This window comes from Neoarius graeffei, chromosome 3, assembly GCF_027579695.1.
Source record: "Neoarius graeffei isolate fNeoGra1 chromosome 3, fNeoGra1.pri, whole genome shotgun sequence".
Classification (NCBI taxonomy): domain Eukaryota; kingdom Metazoa; phylum Chordata; class Actinopteri; order Siluriformes; family Ariidae; genus Neoarius; species Neoarius graeffei.
In genome coordinates this window covers 89460804-89478393 of record NC_083571.1, presented here as the reverse complement: position 1 = coordinate 89478393, position 17590 = coordinate 89460804, and the positions used below count along the sequence as shown (strand labels likewise).

General features: G+C 41.6%; 1 protein-coding gene across 1 annotated transcript in view; it reads left to right on the top strand.

The window, feature by feature from the left end:
• The first annotated feature begins 16501 nt into the window (after window positions 1-16501).
• LOC132883705 (uncharacterized) overlaps window positions 16502-17590 on the top strand; it is a 46337-nt gene continuing 45248 nt past the window's right edge. The window contains exon 1 of the transcript XR_009654380.1: window positions 16502-16562. The gene's annotated coding sequence lies outside the window, so the exon portion shown is untranslated. The remainder of the gene's footprint in view (window positions 16563-17590) is intronic.

Here is a 17590-nt window from a genome sequence, read left to right as displayed (position 1 = left end):
CTTGCTGTGTGTGTGTTCTTTAGGGGTCTGGGGCAGTGCTTTCTCCATACTTTTTAACCGAGTATTGGGGTAAAGGACATAGCTGGGGGAAGTATCATGGAGGAGGAGCTGGGTATGATGCAGGCAAATCTTCTCACACTACATAATGTCTGATTTCACATGGACATTTCACATACTTCTCATGTTCACGATCACATTTCCTGTCACTATTTACTGCATCAGAGCACAGACATTAAATAATCTGATGTTCTTCATGTATAACTGATGATAGCAGGCTTTTGTTTAAATTCAGATGATGAATATGGTAAGGGACAGCGCTACCCCATTCTGATATGACACCTTAGTGTGCAGGAGTTAACAGTTATAACTACCTCTTATGAAAGGTTATTACTGAGTTATCAGCTCAATAATATTTTATATATCAATAATATTAAAAAAAATATTTTAAGCTTTTATAAGTGGAATTAGTTAGTTACTGGAGAGGAAGAGATGAGAGATAAGATGTGCTCTCTGTCTGATTATTATCATATTACTGAGCTGATGTTTAGCCAGCTGTGGGCTTGTGTGGTTAAAAAAAAAAGCCATCTTATTTCCTGTAATTGGGGTTCTATGCTCATTTTGATAGTGTGAAAGCAAAAGAAGAATGTGTGAAGACCACAACTTCTTTTACTTAAATTATAAAAGCAAACTAATACTAATGTACTCTCTATAATAGATAAAATTCTAGCCAAAGGATCAACTCCAAGACTTTATTGTCTGCTTTTGATTCCCAACTGTAGAGATTCTGAGAATCAACTTTTTATTGGCCCTTTTACATTTAGGATAAACAGAAGACTTGGTTCTTAATTATTCAGTTGGTTAGTTGGTTGTGATATCTTGGTGTGTGTGTGTGTGTGTGTGTGTGTGTGTGTGTGTTCTTTGGGGTCTGGGGCAGTGCTTTCTCCATACTTTTTAACTGAGTATTGGGGTAAAGGACATAGCTGGGGGAAGCACCATGGAGGAGGAGCTGGGTATGATGCAGGCAAATCTTCTCATACTACATAATGTCTGATTTCACATGGACATTTCACATACTTCTCATGTTCACGATCACATTTCCTGTCACTATTTACTGCATCAGAGCACAGACATTAAATAATCTGATGTTCTTCATGTATAACTGATGATAGCAGGCTTTTGTTTAAATTCAGATGATGAATATGGTAAGGGACAGCGCTACCCCATTCTGATATGACACCTTAGTGTGCAGGAGTTAACAGTTATAACTACCTCTTATGAAAGGTTATTACTGAGTTATCAGCTCAATAATATTTTATATATCAATAATATTAAAAAAAATATTTTAAGCTTTTATAAGTGGAATTAGTTAGTTACTGGAGAGGAAGAGATGAGAGATAAGATGTGCTCTCTGTCTGATTATTATCATATTACTGAGCTGATGTTTAGCCAGCTGTGGGCTTGTGTGGTTAAAAAAAAAAGCCATCTTATTTCCTGTAATTGGGGTTCTATGCTCATTTTGATAGTGTGAAAGCAAAAGAAGAATGTGTGAAGACCACAACTTCTTTTACTTAAATTATAAAAGATAAAAGCAAACTAATACTAATGTACTCTCTATAATAGATAAAATTCTAGCCAAAGGATCAACTCCAAGACTTTATTGTCTGCTTTTGATTCCCAACTGTAGAGATTCTGAGAATCAACTTTTTATTGGCCCTTTTACATTTAGGATAAACAGAAAACTTGGTTCTTAATTATTCAGTTGGTTAGTTGGTTGTGATATCTTGCTGTGTGTGTGTGTGTGTGTGTGTGTGTGTGTGTGTGTGTGTGTGTGTGTGTTCTTTGGGGTCTGGGGCAGTGCTTTCTCCATACTTTTTAACCGAGTATTGGGGTAAAGGACATAGCTGGGGGAAGCACCATGGAGGAGGAGCTGGGTATGATGCAGGCAAATCTTCTCATACTACATAATGTCTGATTTCACATGGACATTTCACATACTTCTCACGTTCACGATCACATTTCCTGTCACTATTTACTGCATCAGAGCACAGACATTAAATAATCTGATGTTCTTCAGGTATAACTGATGATAGCAGGCTTTTGTTTAAATTCAGATGATGAATATGGTAAGGGACAGCGCTACCCCATTCTGATATGACACCTTAGTGTGCAGGAGTTAACAGTTATAACTACCTCTTATGAAAGGTCATTACTGAGTTATCAGCTCAATAATATTTTATATATCAATAATATTTAAAAATATTTTAAGCTTTTATAAGTGGAATTAGTTAGTTAGTGGAGAGGAAGAGATGAGAGATAAGATGTGTTCTCTGTTTGATTATTATCATATTACTGAGCTGATGTTTAGCCAGCTGTGGGCTTGTGTGGTTTAAAAAAAAAAAAAAGCCATCTTATTTCCTGTAATTGGGGTTCCATGCTCATTTTGATAGTGTGAAAGCAAAAGAAAAATGTGTGAAGACCACAACTTCTTTTACTTAAATTATAAAAGCAAACTAATACTAATGTACTCTGTATAATAGATGTACAACTAATTATACATTTGCTGACTTGACTTATTTATGAGTATACTAAATACTCATGTCTGCATATAATTAGGTACACATAATTAACAGATTTCTATAATGTATGTACAGTGGTGCTTGAAAGTTTGTGAACCCTTTAGAATTTTCTATATTTCTGCAAAAATATGACCTAAAACAATCATCAGCTTTTCACACAAGTCCTAAAAGTAGATAAAGAAAACCCAGTTAAACAAATGAGACAAAAATATTATACTTGGTCATTTATTTATTGAGGAAAATGATCCAATATTACCTATCTGTGAGTGGCAAAAGAATGTGAACCTTTGCTTTCAGTATCTGGTGTGACCCCCTTGTGCAGCAATAACTGCAACTAAACGTTTTCGGTAACTGTTGATCAGTCCTGCACACCGGCTTGGAGGAATTTTAGCCCATTCCTCCGTACAGAACCGTGGCAGGTCTGCCAATTGGTAACCTGGTGTACCTGATTACCTAATTACATCTCTGCCTTGTGGCAGGCGTTTTATTGTGTTTCAGGTGTGCCTGATTGGGAGGAGCTATAAAAGCCCCCCAGAACATTCCAGGAGTGTTGCTCTCCTCCTTGGGTTTTTGGATTCATTTGCGTGACACTGGGACTGACTACACTACACTCCATTATTACTGATTACCTAATTACATCTCTGCCTTGTGGCAGGCGTTTTATTGTGTTTCAGGTGTGCCTGATTGGGACACCTGATTACTACACTTCTCATCTCATTATCTCTAGCCGCTTTATCCTTCTACAGGGTCGCAGGCAAGCTGGAGCCTATCCCAGCTGACTACGGGCGAAAGGCGGGGTACACCCTGGACAAGTCGCCAGGTCATCACAGGGCTGACACATAGACACAGACAACCATTCACACTCACATTCACACCTACGGTCAATTTAGAGTCACCAGTTAACCTAACCTGCATGTCTTTGGACTGTGGGGGAAACCGGAGCACCTGGAGGAAACCCACGCGGACACGGGGAGAACATGCAAACTCCACACAGAAAGACCCTCGCCGGCCCCGGGGCTCGAACCCAGGACCTTCTTGCTGTGAGGCGACAGCGCTAACCACTACACCACCGTGCCGCCCTGCACTACACTTATTTATCATTATTTAATTCTTTATTGTAATAAATTATATCATTATTTGCAAACCTGTGTGGTCTCCCAGTTTATGTTGCCTTGCTGGAGCCGGCATTGCAACATAATGGGGGCTCGTCCACAAAATTGAATTTTGAAACTGGTAAGGTAAAAGTAATTTTTTTTGTAGTGGTAAAGTATACACATAGTCGTACGCAATTTGGTCTACTGTCGTATTTGTTTTTGGGCTGACACGTGTGGCTTGCCTGTGGCAGCAAGAGTAGCGCTGGAGAGACGCGCAGATTTGGTTAATTGACGCTTTGGAGTTAATTGAATAATTTTTGTTTTGCCTAATTGATTTCTACCCGGAGGAGGGGAGTAACCTTTGAGTCCTTGCAGTTTTGGTTTGTTGTTGTTGTTGTTGTTTTTTCTGCAGGACTCTCTGTGCCAGCTTAATTGGGCACAGGTGTCTCGATTAGGGGGAGGGAAGGTAGGTTAGACCCTACCGAGCTACATGTGAACCCCCGCGGCAGGTGAAGAACGCTTAACGCTTTTTGTTTTCCTTTGTTGTTTTAGTTTGTTGTTTGGTGGGTCGGACGCGCTGGTTCTGCTTTGCAGTTCAATTGTATGTGGACTCACCGAAGACTAGCATTAGACATAGGTAGGGATTGTGTGTTTAGTTAGATGCAGGGCAGCTCTTTAGTCTGTGGGATACTGGGGTGGTTTACCTGTGCCTAATAATTTTTTGGTGTTGCGCAGTGTGGCATTTTTGATTAGGTAATTTGTTTTGTGTGGCATTCGTCTTCGCATTGTGGTTCGTTATGTCGGCAGTGGAGGATTTTGTTGCGCAGCCATCCGAAGTTGCGCTTGATGGTCTCACTATCAATTGCGCAAGGTGGCTGAGCATTATAAATTTGATCAGGATCTTGTTAGAGATCTTAAAAAAACAGGCGTTAAAGGATCAGGTGAAAACTAAGTTGGCTGAATTAATGGTTATCTCTGTAAAGCCGGTTCCAGTTGCCATTTCTACATCGAAGCCTGAGGTTTCTCAAAGTAACTTAAGCTTTGAACAAAAAAAAAAAAAGGAAAAAAAAACTTAAGCTTTGAACAACAGGTGGAACTGTTGAAATTGCAGAATGAATTCAAGCGCAGGGAATGAGAAAATGAGTTTGAGTTGCTGCGAGCGCAAAAAGAGTTGGAGGCGCTGGATAGAGATAAGGAGCGGGCTTTGGAATATGAAAAGTTAAGACATGAGAATGAGCGGTTGAAATTAATTGCTGCTGGGAAAATGTCTGGGGAGGGTAATGGTTCTGGTGGGTCTCTGGGTTCAGCAGGGTCAAATGTAATTTGACAATTTTACCTCAATTTAATGACCGTGACCCCGACATTTTCTTTTCACTTTTTGAAAATATGGTGGATGAACATGGTTGCAGCAGCTCTCAACGGTCTTTGCTACTTCAAACCACACTTACTGGCCGGGCTCAGGATGCCTTTATTGCCCTTTCAACAGATGATCGTAGGGACTATGTGTGTGTTAAGGAGGCTGTGCTGAGAGCCTATGAACAGGTGCCTGAATTTTATAGACAGCGTTTTCGGAACTGGAAAAGATCTGACCGCCAGACCTATGCAGAAGTGGCCAGAGACCTTGTTAGTTTTTTCAAGCGGTGGTGTTCCTCGGTAAGTGTTAAAACTTTTGAACAATTATGTGACTTAATTGTATTAGAACAGTTTGTGAATCTTCTCCCCGAGCATGTTGCTACCTTTATTCGTGAACATAAGATCAGCACGGTGGCTGACGCTGCTGTGCTCGCGGACGAATACGTTCTTACGCATAGAGGTAAAAGTAGGGGTTTGTCGTGGTTCAGGGATTATTCTGAGGAGGAACACCGATTTAATTGGTCTGAAGGTAGAAGGGATGTCTAAACGCTTTAATGTAGACTCTGAAAATCATTGTTATTATTGTCTGGAGGCTGGCCATTGAAAGAATGAATGTCCTTTGTTAAACAATAAGACAAATGTCCAGCTCTAACAATTCTTCACCGAACCGGAAGCCTAACCAATCCAATAACTCTAAGTTTGTAGTTTGTGCAGCTCCTGTGAGACTACACACTAAGGTAACTCTATCACCTGCACCTGATATTAAAGCACTGGTGACGGCTGCGAGGTGCCGAATCCGCCACTAGATGAGCTACCTGATTGTGATCCTTCAGAAGAGCAGGTCGGTGAGAGTTTCGGCCCTTTTATTACTGAAGGTACCATCTCTTTACTAGGTGGTGCATATAGTAAGAAGGTTAAAATATTGCGCGATACAGGCGCTACTGAAACGTTTGTGGCCCAGACTGCCTTGCCCTTTTCCTCTGCGTCTAACACGGGTCAGTATGTCCTAGTTCGAGGTATTGGTATGCAAACTTTGTCTGTTCCTCTGCACAAAATTGTTTTGGATTCCGATCTTGTGCAGGGGGAAGTAACTGTTGCTGTTTGCCCGTCTTTGCCTGTATCGGGCGTGGATGTGATCTTGGGCAATGTGTTGGCAAAAGATCGTGTTTGGCCCAGTGGTTCTGCACCACCTGTAGTATCCAATGAGCCTATTGAGAATGCTCAAGATAATTGTTTCTGACTTCTCTGAAGTGTTTAAAGCTTGCGCGGTGACCCGCGCGCAAGCTCGCTCAAAAGCTGATGTTGAGAAGTGCAAACGTGTGTTTTCTCCATGGCCTGTGTTGCCATCAGCTTTTGATCAGGCAGAATTTATTGTAGCTCAAAAAGAGGATGTGTCTTTGTCAGAGATGTGGGGTGAAGCTATGCCATCTGATAAATGGGAGACTGAAGAGAGGATATTTTAAGCTCGATGGGTTGCTTGTACGTAAGTGTTTGTTTTATGACAGTGACAAGAAGGAGGGTTTATGTAAAATTGTCGTACCCAGCAAATATCGACAATCAGTGTTTCAGACCACTCATGGGGGTGGGGCGAGACACTTCGGTGTGCGTAAAACATATGATCGTCTACTTCAACACTTTTATTGGCCGCGGCTCAAACGAGATGTGGCAGAGTATAAGACCTGTCATACCTGTCAGCTGGTTGGTAAGCCCAACGAGGACATCAAGCCTGCGCCATTGTATCCCATCCCGGCTGTTGGCCAACCATTTGAACACCTGTTAATCGATTGTGTGGGTCCTTTACCACCTTCCAAGTCTGGGTCGATTTATTTGTTGACGGTGATGTGTCAGACAACGAGATATCCTGCTGCATTTCCGTTGAGGAGTATTACCACCAAGTCCGTTGTTAAAGCCCTCTCCCGATTTATTTCCACGTTTGGTATACCCAAAGTGCTTCAGTCTGATCGAGGAAGTAATTTTACTTCAAAAATGTTTTCTGAAATACTACAGCAGCTTCAGATAAAGCATAAATTGAGTAGCCCTTATCATCCTCAAAGCCAAGGCGCTTTAGAGCGATTCCATCTCACATTGAAGTCTCTGCTTCGCGCGTACTGTTTAGAGCAGGGGTCACCAAACTATGGCCCGCGGGCCAGATCCGGCCTGCCACCCCCCTTTGACCAGCCCCCCAGCCTCTGCCCCCCATCACTTGAACCGGCCCTATGAGGCAATCCCCAAAAGTGGTCATGGCCTATTTTTTTTTTAAATTGCTTTTTGGCAAATAATAACATGTCTGCATCTTGTATTTTGTTGATTTTATCAATTAAAATTGATATTTAGTTATAAAATGAACTATTCATATTTTCCAAATTTTCATCATATGCTCGCGATCAAGCAGTGACAGGCAGTGCACACGCAGAGAACTGTCAGTGTTCAGGACAGCAAAATGGCGAGCGGTAAGCGAAAAGCTGACAGAGTGCAGAGTTTTTAAAGAACAGTGGACCACCGATTATTTTTTCGTTCAGTGTAAGGACCGTGCAGTTTATCTTGTATGTAAAGAAAGTGTGCCGGTTTTCAAAGAATATAATCTGCGTCGTCACTATGAAACCCGCCACAAAGAGTATGCTAGTTTGCGAGGGCAAACAAGAGAAGACAGGATTCGGAGGATGAAATGCGGACTGGCTGCACAACAGAATGTATTCCTTCACCAAACCCAGATCAACCAGACTGCTGTCCGAGCTAGCTATAAGGTAGCTCACCTACTAGCTACCCATGGAAAGCCGTTTACTGATGGGGACTTTGTTAAAGTATGCATGCTTGCTGTGGCCGAGGAGGTGTGTCCCGACAAGAAGGATGCACTCAATGCGGTGAGTCTCTCCGCACCTGCTATGACCAGGCGAACCGAAGATTTGGGGGACAACGTGTATGACCAGCTGAATGAGAGCATCAGAATTCGAGTTTTTTGCTTTGGCCATGGATGAGAGCAATGACGTGCAGGACACAGCACAACTGCTGTGATCTATTGATCTATTGCTCATATTATAATTTCACTGTTTTTTAAAATGTATTTATTTTATAGGCCTATTTATTTGACCTTTATTAAGTGCTGCATACAATTATTATTTATATTATTAATAATATCAACAGGCCTACCTACAATTTATAATTTTCCACTCACCTTTGCCAGTGTCAATCACCTCAAATAGGCAGATGTTTCTTACCTTGACAGCTTTGATATTTTTATTAGAAAATAAATAAATGGCATATCAGTGGTATTTCAAATTAAAACAAAGTGTGAAGACTTGATTACTACTTTTGCAAACCACTAGTAAAGATAAACAAATATGTGCCAGGAATCAAGTGTTGATACAGTAGTGTGGATATAGTAGTGGGGATGGCCGTGCCAGGCTAGTAATCTCTACTACACAATGAGGCCTGCTGGTGGTCATATTTGTCTGGGTCATACAATTCTATGCGATATAGCTGACCCGACCTCGGCCCCCATCACAGTCAGGAACGACGATGTGGCCCCCAGAGAAAAAAGTTTGGTGACCCCTGGTTTAGAGCTACAGCGCGACTGGGAGGAGGGGCTCCCGTGGCTGATGCTGGCAGCCTGGGAGGTCATCCAAGACAGTCTGGGTTTTAGCCCAAATGAATTAGTTTTCGCTCACCAAGTCCGAGGTCCGTTGACTGTCCTAAAAGATGGTTTGAAAGAGTCTGAGCCTCCTGTTAATTTAATTGATTGTCCATGGGTTTCGTCGCCGACTATTTTTAGCGTGGAAATGTGCTGTTAAAAATCTTAAGTCACAGGGTCGAATGAAAAGATATTTTGACAGGCGAGCTGAGTTCCGAGTGTTCAACCCTGGCGATCAGGTTTTGGCTTTACTGCCAATTCCAGGTTCTCCTTTCCGTACGAAATTTTCTGGTCCATATACAGTAATCCAACAGGTTACAGAACGGGACTATGACGTTGCTACACCTAATCGGAAGAAATCGTCTCAGCTTTGCCATGTGAATTTGTTAAAACCGTATTATGCCCTGTCCTCCAAGTCTGACGTAACTAAGGATGCAGTTCAGTCTGCAACGTTGGCCGTTGGTGGAGCGCCTGGTGCTCCGTCTCAGGTGGCAGCTGAGGTGGAGGATGAGGTTGTCCCCAACGATGCAGTGTTATTACCACGTCTTAGAAATTCTGAAGTGTTGAAAAATCTTGACTGTGTGTTACATTATTTGCCTGTTCAACAGAGGGGTGAACTGCAGTCTTTACTTTTGTCTTTTCCTGAGTTATTTTCTGATGTACCCACGTGCACAGATTTAATAGTGCATGACATCCAGGTTTTTGATGATGTCATGCCTATTAAACAGCATTTCTATCGTGTGCCACTTGTTAAACAGCGAGTGCTGGATGCTGAGGTCCAGTATTTGCTGGATAACGGATTGGCTGAACCATCCTATTCGAGTTGGGCATCACCCTGTTTGTTGGTGCCCAAGCCTGATGGCACGTATAGATTTTGTACTGATTATTGCAAGCTTAATGCCATAACTAAGCCGGACTCATTCCCTCTCCCTAGAATAGAGGACTGCGTAGACCGTGTGGGTGTGGCAAAATTTGTGACAAAGTGTGACCTCCTAAAGGGCTACTACCAGATTCCCCTGACTCCACGTGCACAGGAAATTGCAGCGTTTGTCACTCCATCAGGTCTTTACTCTTATAAAGTCATGAGCTTTGGGTTACATAATGCCCCTTCCTCTTTTCAGCGCCTGATGAATTATGTCATCTCAGGGCTGGAGGGGTGCGCGGTGTACCTAGATGACTTGGTGACCTGGGGAGATGCGTGGGAGGAACATCTGGGTAGGCTCAAGGCAGTGCTGGAGAGGTTGGTTGCAGCCAAGTTGACCCTTAACCTGGCAAAATGTGAGTTTGTGCAGGCCACCGTGGTCTACCTAGGGAAGGTGGTGGGTCAAGGTGAGGTGCGGCCAGTGCGTGCTAACGTGGCTGCAATTGATTGTTTTCCGCCTCCTGTAAATAAGGAGCTAATGAGGTTTCTGGGCATGGTGGGGTACTACAGGAGTTTTTGTTGTAGTTTTTCTTCTGTTGTTTCACCCCTCACAGATCTGTTGAAGGCAAATAGTCAGTTTGTTTGGACCCCTGAGTGTCAGAAGGCTTTTGACCACGCCAAACTTTTGCTCAGCACAGCACCGGTCCTGGCAGTTCCACGGCTTGACTGTCCCTTTAAAATCCAGGTGGATGCCAGCCAGGTGGGGGGCGGGTGCTGTGCTGTTGCAAGAGGATAGCTACACTGTTGATCATCCGGTTAGTTATTTTTCTCGTAAGTTTAATAAATATTAGCTTAATTATTCCACAATAGAGAAAGAGGCTCTAGCCTTAGTCTGGGCATTACAACATTTTGATGTGTATGTGGGTGGTGGGGCTCATCCAGTTATTGTATATTCAGACCACAATCCACTGACTTTTCTGCATTCTCTTCAGAACCCAAATCCACGTTTGATGCGGTGGGCGCTGTTCCTGCAGCCCTATAATCTTTGTATCAGACACATTAGAGCTGTTGAAAATGTTGTGGCAGATGCATTGTCCCGCGCTCCAAGCACAAATGCACAGACTGCCTGATTTCTTTCTTGCCTGATCGGTGTCTCTGTTCTTTTGTCCACCTTAAAGTTGCTTTTCCAGGTGCTAGGAATTGCGGAGGGCCAAGAGGTCAGAGGGCCAGGAGTGGGTGAGAAGTGGGGGATGGATGTCTGATTGTAAATGGGGGTTGTGTACATCTGTCCTATAGTAGTGGTATTGTGTATTTAACCATCTTGTTTATTGCCTACTTGTATCTATTGCTGATAATAGTGTTTGAATCTGGTTTGGTTTTTTTTCTTTCTCTTTTGGTGTATGGTGCAGAATCGAATTACATCTCTGCCTTGTGGCAGGCATTTTATTGTGTTTCAGGTGTGCTTGATTGGGAGGAGCTATAAAAGCCCCCCAGAAAATTCCAGGAGTGTTGCTCTCCTCCTTGGGTTTTTGGATTAATTTGCGTGACACTGGGACTGACCACACTACACTACACTCCATTATTACTGATTTGCACTACACTTATTTATCATTATTTAATTCTTTATTATAATAAATTATCATTATTTGCAAACCTGTGTACTGGAGCCGGCATTGCAACAACAGCTTCAACTCTGGGATGTTGGTGGGTTTCCTCATATGAACTGCTCACATCAGGTCCTTCCACAACATTTCGATTGGATGAAGATCAGGACTTTGACTTGGCCATTCCAAAACATTAACTTTATTCTTCTTTAACCATTCTTTGGTAGAACGACTTGTGTGCTTAGGGTCATTGTCTTGCTGCATGACCCACCTTCTCTTGAGATTCAGTTCATGGACAGATGTCCTGACATTTTCCTTTCGAATTTGCTGGTATAATTCAGAATTCATTGTTCCATCAGTGATGGCAAGCTGTCCTGGCCCAGATGCAGCAAAACAGGCCCAAACCATGATACTAACACCACCATGTTTCACAGATGGGATAAGGTTCTTGCGCTGGAATGCAGTGTTCTCCTTTCTCCAAATATAACGTTTCTCATTTAAACCAAAAAGTTCTATTTTGGTCTTATCCGTCCACAAAACTTTTTTCCAATAGCCTTCTGGCTTGTCCATGTGATCTTTAGCAAACTGCAGATGAGCAGCAGTGCTCTTTTGGGAGAGCAGTGGCTTTCTCCTTGCAACCCTGCCATGCACACCATTGTTGTTCAGTGTTCTCCTGATGGTGGATTCATGAACATTAACATTAGCCAATATGAGAGAGGCCTTCAGTTGCTTAGAAGTTATCCTGGGGTCCTTTGTGACCTTGCCGACTATTACACGCCTTGCTCTTGGAGTGATCTTTGTTGGTTGACCACTCCTGGGGCCAACAATGGTCTTGAATTTCCTCCATTTGTACACAATCTGTCTGACTGTGGATTGGTGGAGTCCAAACTCTTTAGAGATGGTTTTGTAACCTTTTCCAGCCTGATGAGCATCAACAACGCTTTTTCTGAGGTCCTCAGAAATCTCCTTTGTTTGTGCTTTGATACACTTCCATAAACATGTGTTGTGAAGATCAGACTTTGATAGATCCCTGTTCTTTAAATAAAACAGGGTGCCCACTCACACCTGATTGTCATCCCATTGATTGAAAACACCTGACTCTAATTTCACCTTCAAATTACCTGCTAATCCTTGAGGTTCACATACTTTTGCCACTCACAGATGTGTAATACTGGATCATTTTCCTTAATAAATAAATGATCAAGTATAATATTTTTGTCTCATTTGTTTAACTGGGTTCTCTTTACTTTTAGGACGTGTGAAAATCTGATGTTTTAGGTCATATTTATGCAGAAATATAGAAAATTTTAAAGGGTTCACAAACTTTCAAGCACCACTCTATATCATATACATTACTTGTAACCTTTTTAACATGTATGTAGAGAAGCGGTTTCAACCCCCGTTTACTCTAAATTCATTTTATATTCAGCACACACCTCTTGTGCTATCAAAATAAAATGAATTTAACTCTTCAAACTAACCGGCAAACAGATGATTTGTTTTAAAGCCAGTTCGTGAGCTCCCAAATCGCACACTGTTCAATCACTCAGTCTGTCTTCAGAAGATCGAGTCCTGAGGATGCCATACACTTCCTTTCTCACTCAATAGAAAAAGATGCTGAGGCCCAGTAGTTTTCAGATTGCTCTTTTGTGCTATGGGGTGGGGCTAGATATTTTTCTTCTTAAAGTGTGTTCTCCAGTCAGTATGTCATTTGCTTTGAATGAAAGTACAGTCCTTAAATAAGTACAACCCCAATTCCAAAAAAATTGGGACACTGTGTAAAACATAAATAAAAACAGAAAGTGAAGATTTGCAAATCATGGAAACCCTATATTTCATTGAAATGTATCAAATGGTGAAACATATCAAATGTTGAAACTGAATTTTTTTTTTTTTAAATATATGCTCATTTTGAATTTGATGTCAGCAACAGGTTTCAAAAAAGTTGGGACAGGGGCAATAAAAGATTGAAAAAGTTGTGTAATGCAATAAATAAATAATTTGGTTAATTGGCAACACATCAATAACATGATTGGGTATAAAAAGAGCATCCCAGAGAGGGGTTCTCAGAAGTAAAGATGGGGAGGGGTTCACTGCTCTGTGAAAGACTGCATGGGCAAACAGTGCAACAATTTAAGAATAACGTTCTTTGCAATGTAAAACTGCAAAGAATTTGGGGCTCACATCATCTATGGTACATCATATCATTAAAAGTTTCAGAGAATCTGGAGAAATCTCTGTATGCAAGGCTGAAAACTGACATTGGATGCCTGTGACCTTCAGGCCCTCAAGTGACACTGCATTAAAAGTAGATGCGTGTGTAGTGGAAATCACTGTATGGACTCAGGAACACTTCAGAAAAACATAGTTTTTGAAAACAGTTCATTACTGCATCCACAAATGCAAGTTAAAACCAGATATAAACAATATCCAGAAACATCACCGCCTTCTCTGGGCCCAAGCCCTTTTACGATGGGCCAAGGTGAAGTGGAAAATTGTCCTGAGCTCTGATGAATCAAAAGTAGAAATTATTTTTAGAAATCATGGACAGTACGTCCTCCAGGCTAAAGAGGAGAGGGACCATCTGGCTTGTTATCAGTGCACAGTTCAAAAGTTCAGTTCAGTTCATCTGTGATGGTATGAGGGTGCATTAGTGCACATGACATGGGTAGCTTGTACATCTGGGAAGACATCATTCATGCTGAATGATATATACACATTTCAGAGCAATATGCTGCCATCCAGACAAAATCTTTTTCAGGGAAGGCCTTCCATCTTTCAGCAAGACAATACCAAACTGCTTTCTGCACATATTAAAACTGCATGGCTCCATAGTAAAAGAGTGTGGGTGCTAAACTGGCCTGCCTGCAGTCCAGACCTGTCTCCCATTTAAAACATTTGGTACATTATGAAGTGCAAAATATGACAAAGGACACCCTGAACTGTTGAGCAACTGAAATTTTATATCAGGCAAGAATGGGACAACATTTTCTTTCAAAACTACAGCAATTGGTCTCCTCAGTTCCCAAATGTTTACAGAGTGTTGTTAAAAGTAGAGGTGATTCAGCACAGTGGTAAACATACCCCTGTCCCAACATTTTTTGAAATGTGTTGCTGACATCAAATTCAAAATGAAAATATATTTTAAAAAAAAACAGTAAAATTTCTCAGTTGCAACATTTGATATGTTGTCTACTATTTTCAAGCGCCATACCATAAATCTGGGGACCCGGGTTTGATTCCGACCCGAGGTCATTTCCCGATCCCTCCCCATCTCTCTCTCCCGCTCATTTCCTGTCTCTACACTGCCCTATCCAAATAAAGGTGAAAACCCCCCCCCCCCAAAAAAGCTAAAAAAAAAATAGGGTATTGATGATTTGCAAATTATAGTATTATGTTTTTATTTCCAGTTTACACAGCGTCCCGACTTTGGTTGTATGTGGCTAGAGTACAAACAGTATCTTGAAAGTGTAATAAGTTTACTCACACACACACACACACACACACACACACACACAGTTAGGTCCATATATATTTGGACACTGACACAAATTTTGTTTTTTTACCTGTTTACTGAAACATATTCAAGTTATAGTTATATAATGGACATGGACATAATAAAGTCCAGACTTTCAGCTTTCATTTGAGGGTATCCACATTAAAATTGGATGAAGGAATTAGGAGTTTCAGCTCCTTAACATGTGATACCGTGTTTTTAAAGGGACGAAAAGTAATTGGACAATTGACTTAAAGGCTATTTCATGGGCAGGTGCGGGCAATTCCTTCGTTATGTCACTCTCAATTAAGCAGATAAAAGGCCTGGAGTTGATTTGAGGTGTGGTGCTTGCATTTGGAAGATTTTGCTGTGAAGAAAACGTGGTCAAAGGAGCTCTCCATGCAGGTGAAACAAGCCATCCTTAAGCTGCGAAAACAGAAAAAACCCATCTGAGAAATTGCTACAATATTAGGAGTGGCAAAATCTACAGTTAGGTACATCCTGAGAAAGAAAGAAAGAAAGAAAGCACTGGTGAACTCATCAATGCAAAAAGACCTGGACACTCACAGAAGACAACAGTGGTGGATGATCGCAGAATAATTTCCATGGTGAAGAGAAACCCCTTCACAACAGCCAACCAAGTGAACAACACTCTCCAGGAGGTAGGCGTATCAATATCCAAATCTACCATAAAGAGAAGACTGCATGAAAGTAAATACAGAGGGTTCACTGCACGGTGCAAGCCACTCATAAGCCTCAAGAATAAAAAGGCTAGATTGGACTTTGCTAAAAAACATATAAAAAAGCCAGCACAGTTCTGGAAGAACATTCTTTGGACAGATGAACCCAAGATTAACCTCTACCAGAATGATGGAAAGAAAAAAAGTATGGTGAAGGCGTGGTACAGCTCATGATCCAAAGCATACCACATCATCTGTAAAACACGGTGGAGGCAGTGTGATGGCTTGGGCATGCATGGCTGCCAGTGGCACTGGGTCACTAGTGTTTATTGATGATGTGACACAGGACAGAAGCAGCCGGATGAATTCTGAGGTATTCAGAGACATACTGTGTGCTCAAATCCAGCCAAACTGATTGGTCGGCATTTCATAATATAGATGGACAATGACCCAAAACAAAGCCAAAGCAAAGAAGTGGAATATTCTTGAATGGCCAAGTCAGTCACCTGATCTCAACCCAATTGAGCATGCATTTCACTTGTTAAAAACTAAACTTCAGACAGAAAGGCCCACAAACAAACAGCAACTGAAAACGGCTGCAGTAAAGGCCTGGCAGAGCATTAAAAAGGAGGAAACACAGCGTCTGGTGATGTCCATGAGTTCAAGACTTCAGGCAGTCATTGCCAACAAAGGGTTTTCAACCAAGTATTAGAAATTAACATTTTATTTACAATTATTTAATTTGTCCAATTACTTTTGAGCCCCTGAAATGAAGGGATTGTGTTTTAAAAAATGCTTTAGTTCCTCACATTTTCATGCAATCATTTTGTTCAACCCACTGAATTAAAGCTGAAAGTCTGAACTTCAACTGCATCTGAATTGTTTTGTTCACAATTCATTGTGGTAATGTACAGAACCAAAATTAGAAAAATGTTGCCTCTGTCCAAATATGTATGGACCTAACTGTGATATATAAATAATCTTCTGTAGGAGCTTTATCCTGGTCATGGTTGCAGTGGATCTTGTACAATTATAGTACATTTTTGCAGAGAGACTTCAAAGAGGGAGCTAGTATTTTTTGCAGGATGAAATTTTTTTTAAGTTTTATTTTGCAGTTAAAGCAAGGAGCTCTCGTTAGGCCCTCCTTAATAAGGCAAGAGTATGTGACTAATCAGTGGCCGTGAATATGTATTTGTCTCGCAGGACATATAAAACCTGAGCATATTATGGGAGAAGACAGCTTAGACACTGATGAAGAGTCACGCAAAGGTGAGAAACTACATTATCCACAATGCACAGGCACATTAGAAACTGCTTTTTACTGTGGTTTGTTCTTTCACCACATGGAAAAAAGGGAGAGAAAATATTACACATAGCTTACATAAAAATGTCAATTCTTATCGAAACATGATTTCATTGCTTATGCTAAATGTGATTTAAACATGGATTTGATTATTAGTTTGAATTATGTTGAGTGAGTGTAAGCAATTCACATAGTATTAATGTAATCCAGTTACATTTTAAAATCTTGTGAGGATGTTGGCACTGACAAGAAGAAAAGTCTTTTTGGCCGCGCACCCCCTTCTATACTCCAACCAGGTTGACACCCCCCCAGTTCCCCAGTTTCAAAAAACACACGCTTTCTTATAAAGGCAGCATCTTTAATCATGCTAAAATGATAACAAACATCGTTTGCCACACCTGCAGGAAACCACAAAAGTAAAAAAAAAAAACACCAAAGCTTTCTTATGGCCCTTTTCCACTACCCTTTTTCAGCTCACTTCAGCTCACTTCAGCCCGACACGGCTCGCGTTTCGACTACCAAAGAACAGCACGACTCGGCTCACTTCAGCCCTGCTTAGCCCCCAAAACTCGCACCGTTTTGGAGTGGGGCTGAAGCGAGCCAAACCGAGCCGAGTGAGGCTGGGGGCGTGAGCAGACACTCCCCTGTGCACTGATTGGTGAGGAGGAGTGTCCTCACATGCCCACACACGCCCCGCGAGCACGCTGGGATCTGTAAACACCGTAAACCCGGAAGAAGAAGAATTACGAATAATGAGAATTTCTGAAGCCTTATGCACCTCGCCTCATCTATACGCTCTTGCCAGTATCTGTTGGCGTTGTCGGTGACAACAAGCCACAGAACCAAGACCAGCAACACTAACGACTCCATGTCCTCCATGTTTATTGTTTACTATCCGGGTCGTGAGACTACCGCTTAAAAGCTCACTGATGTCACTGTTTGCGCTGCTTAACGACATCACGTGACGTCCACCCACTTTCGCTAACTCCACCCA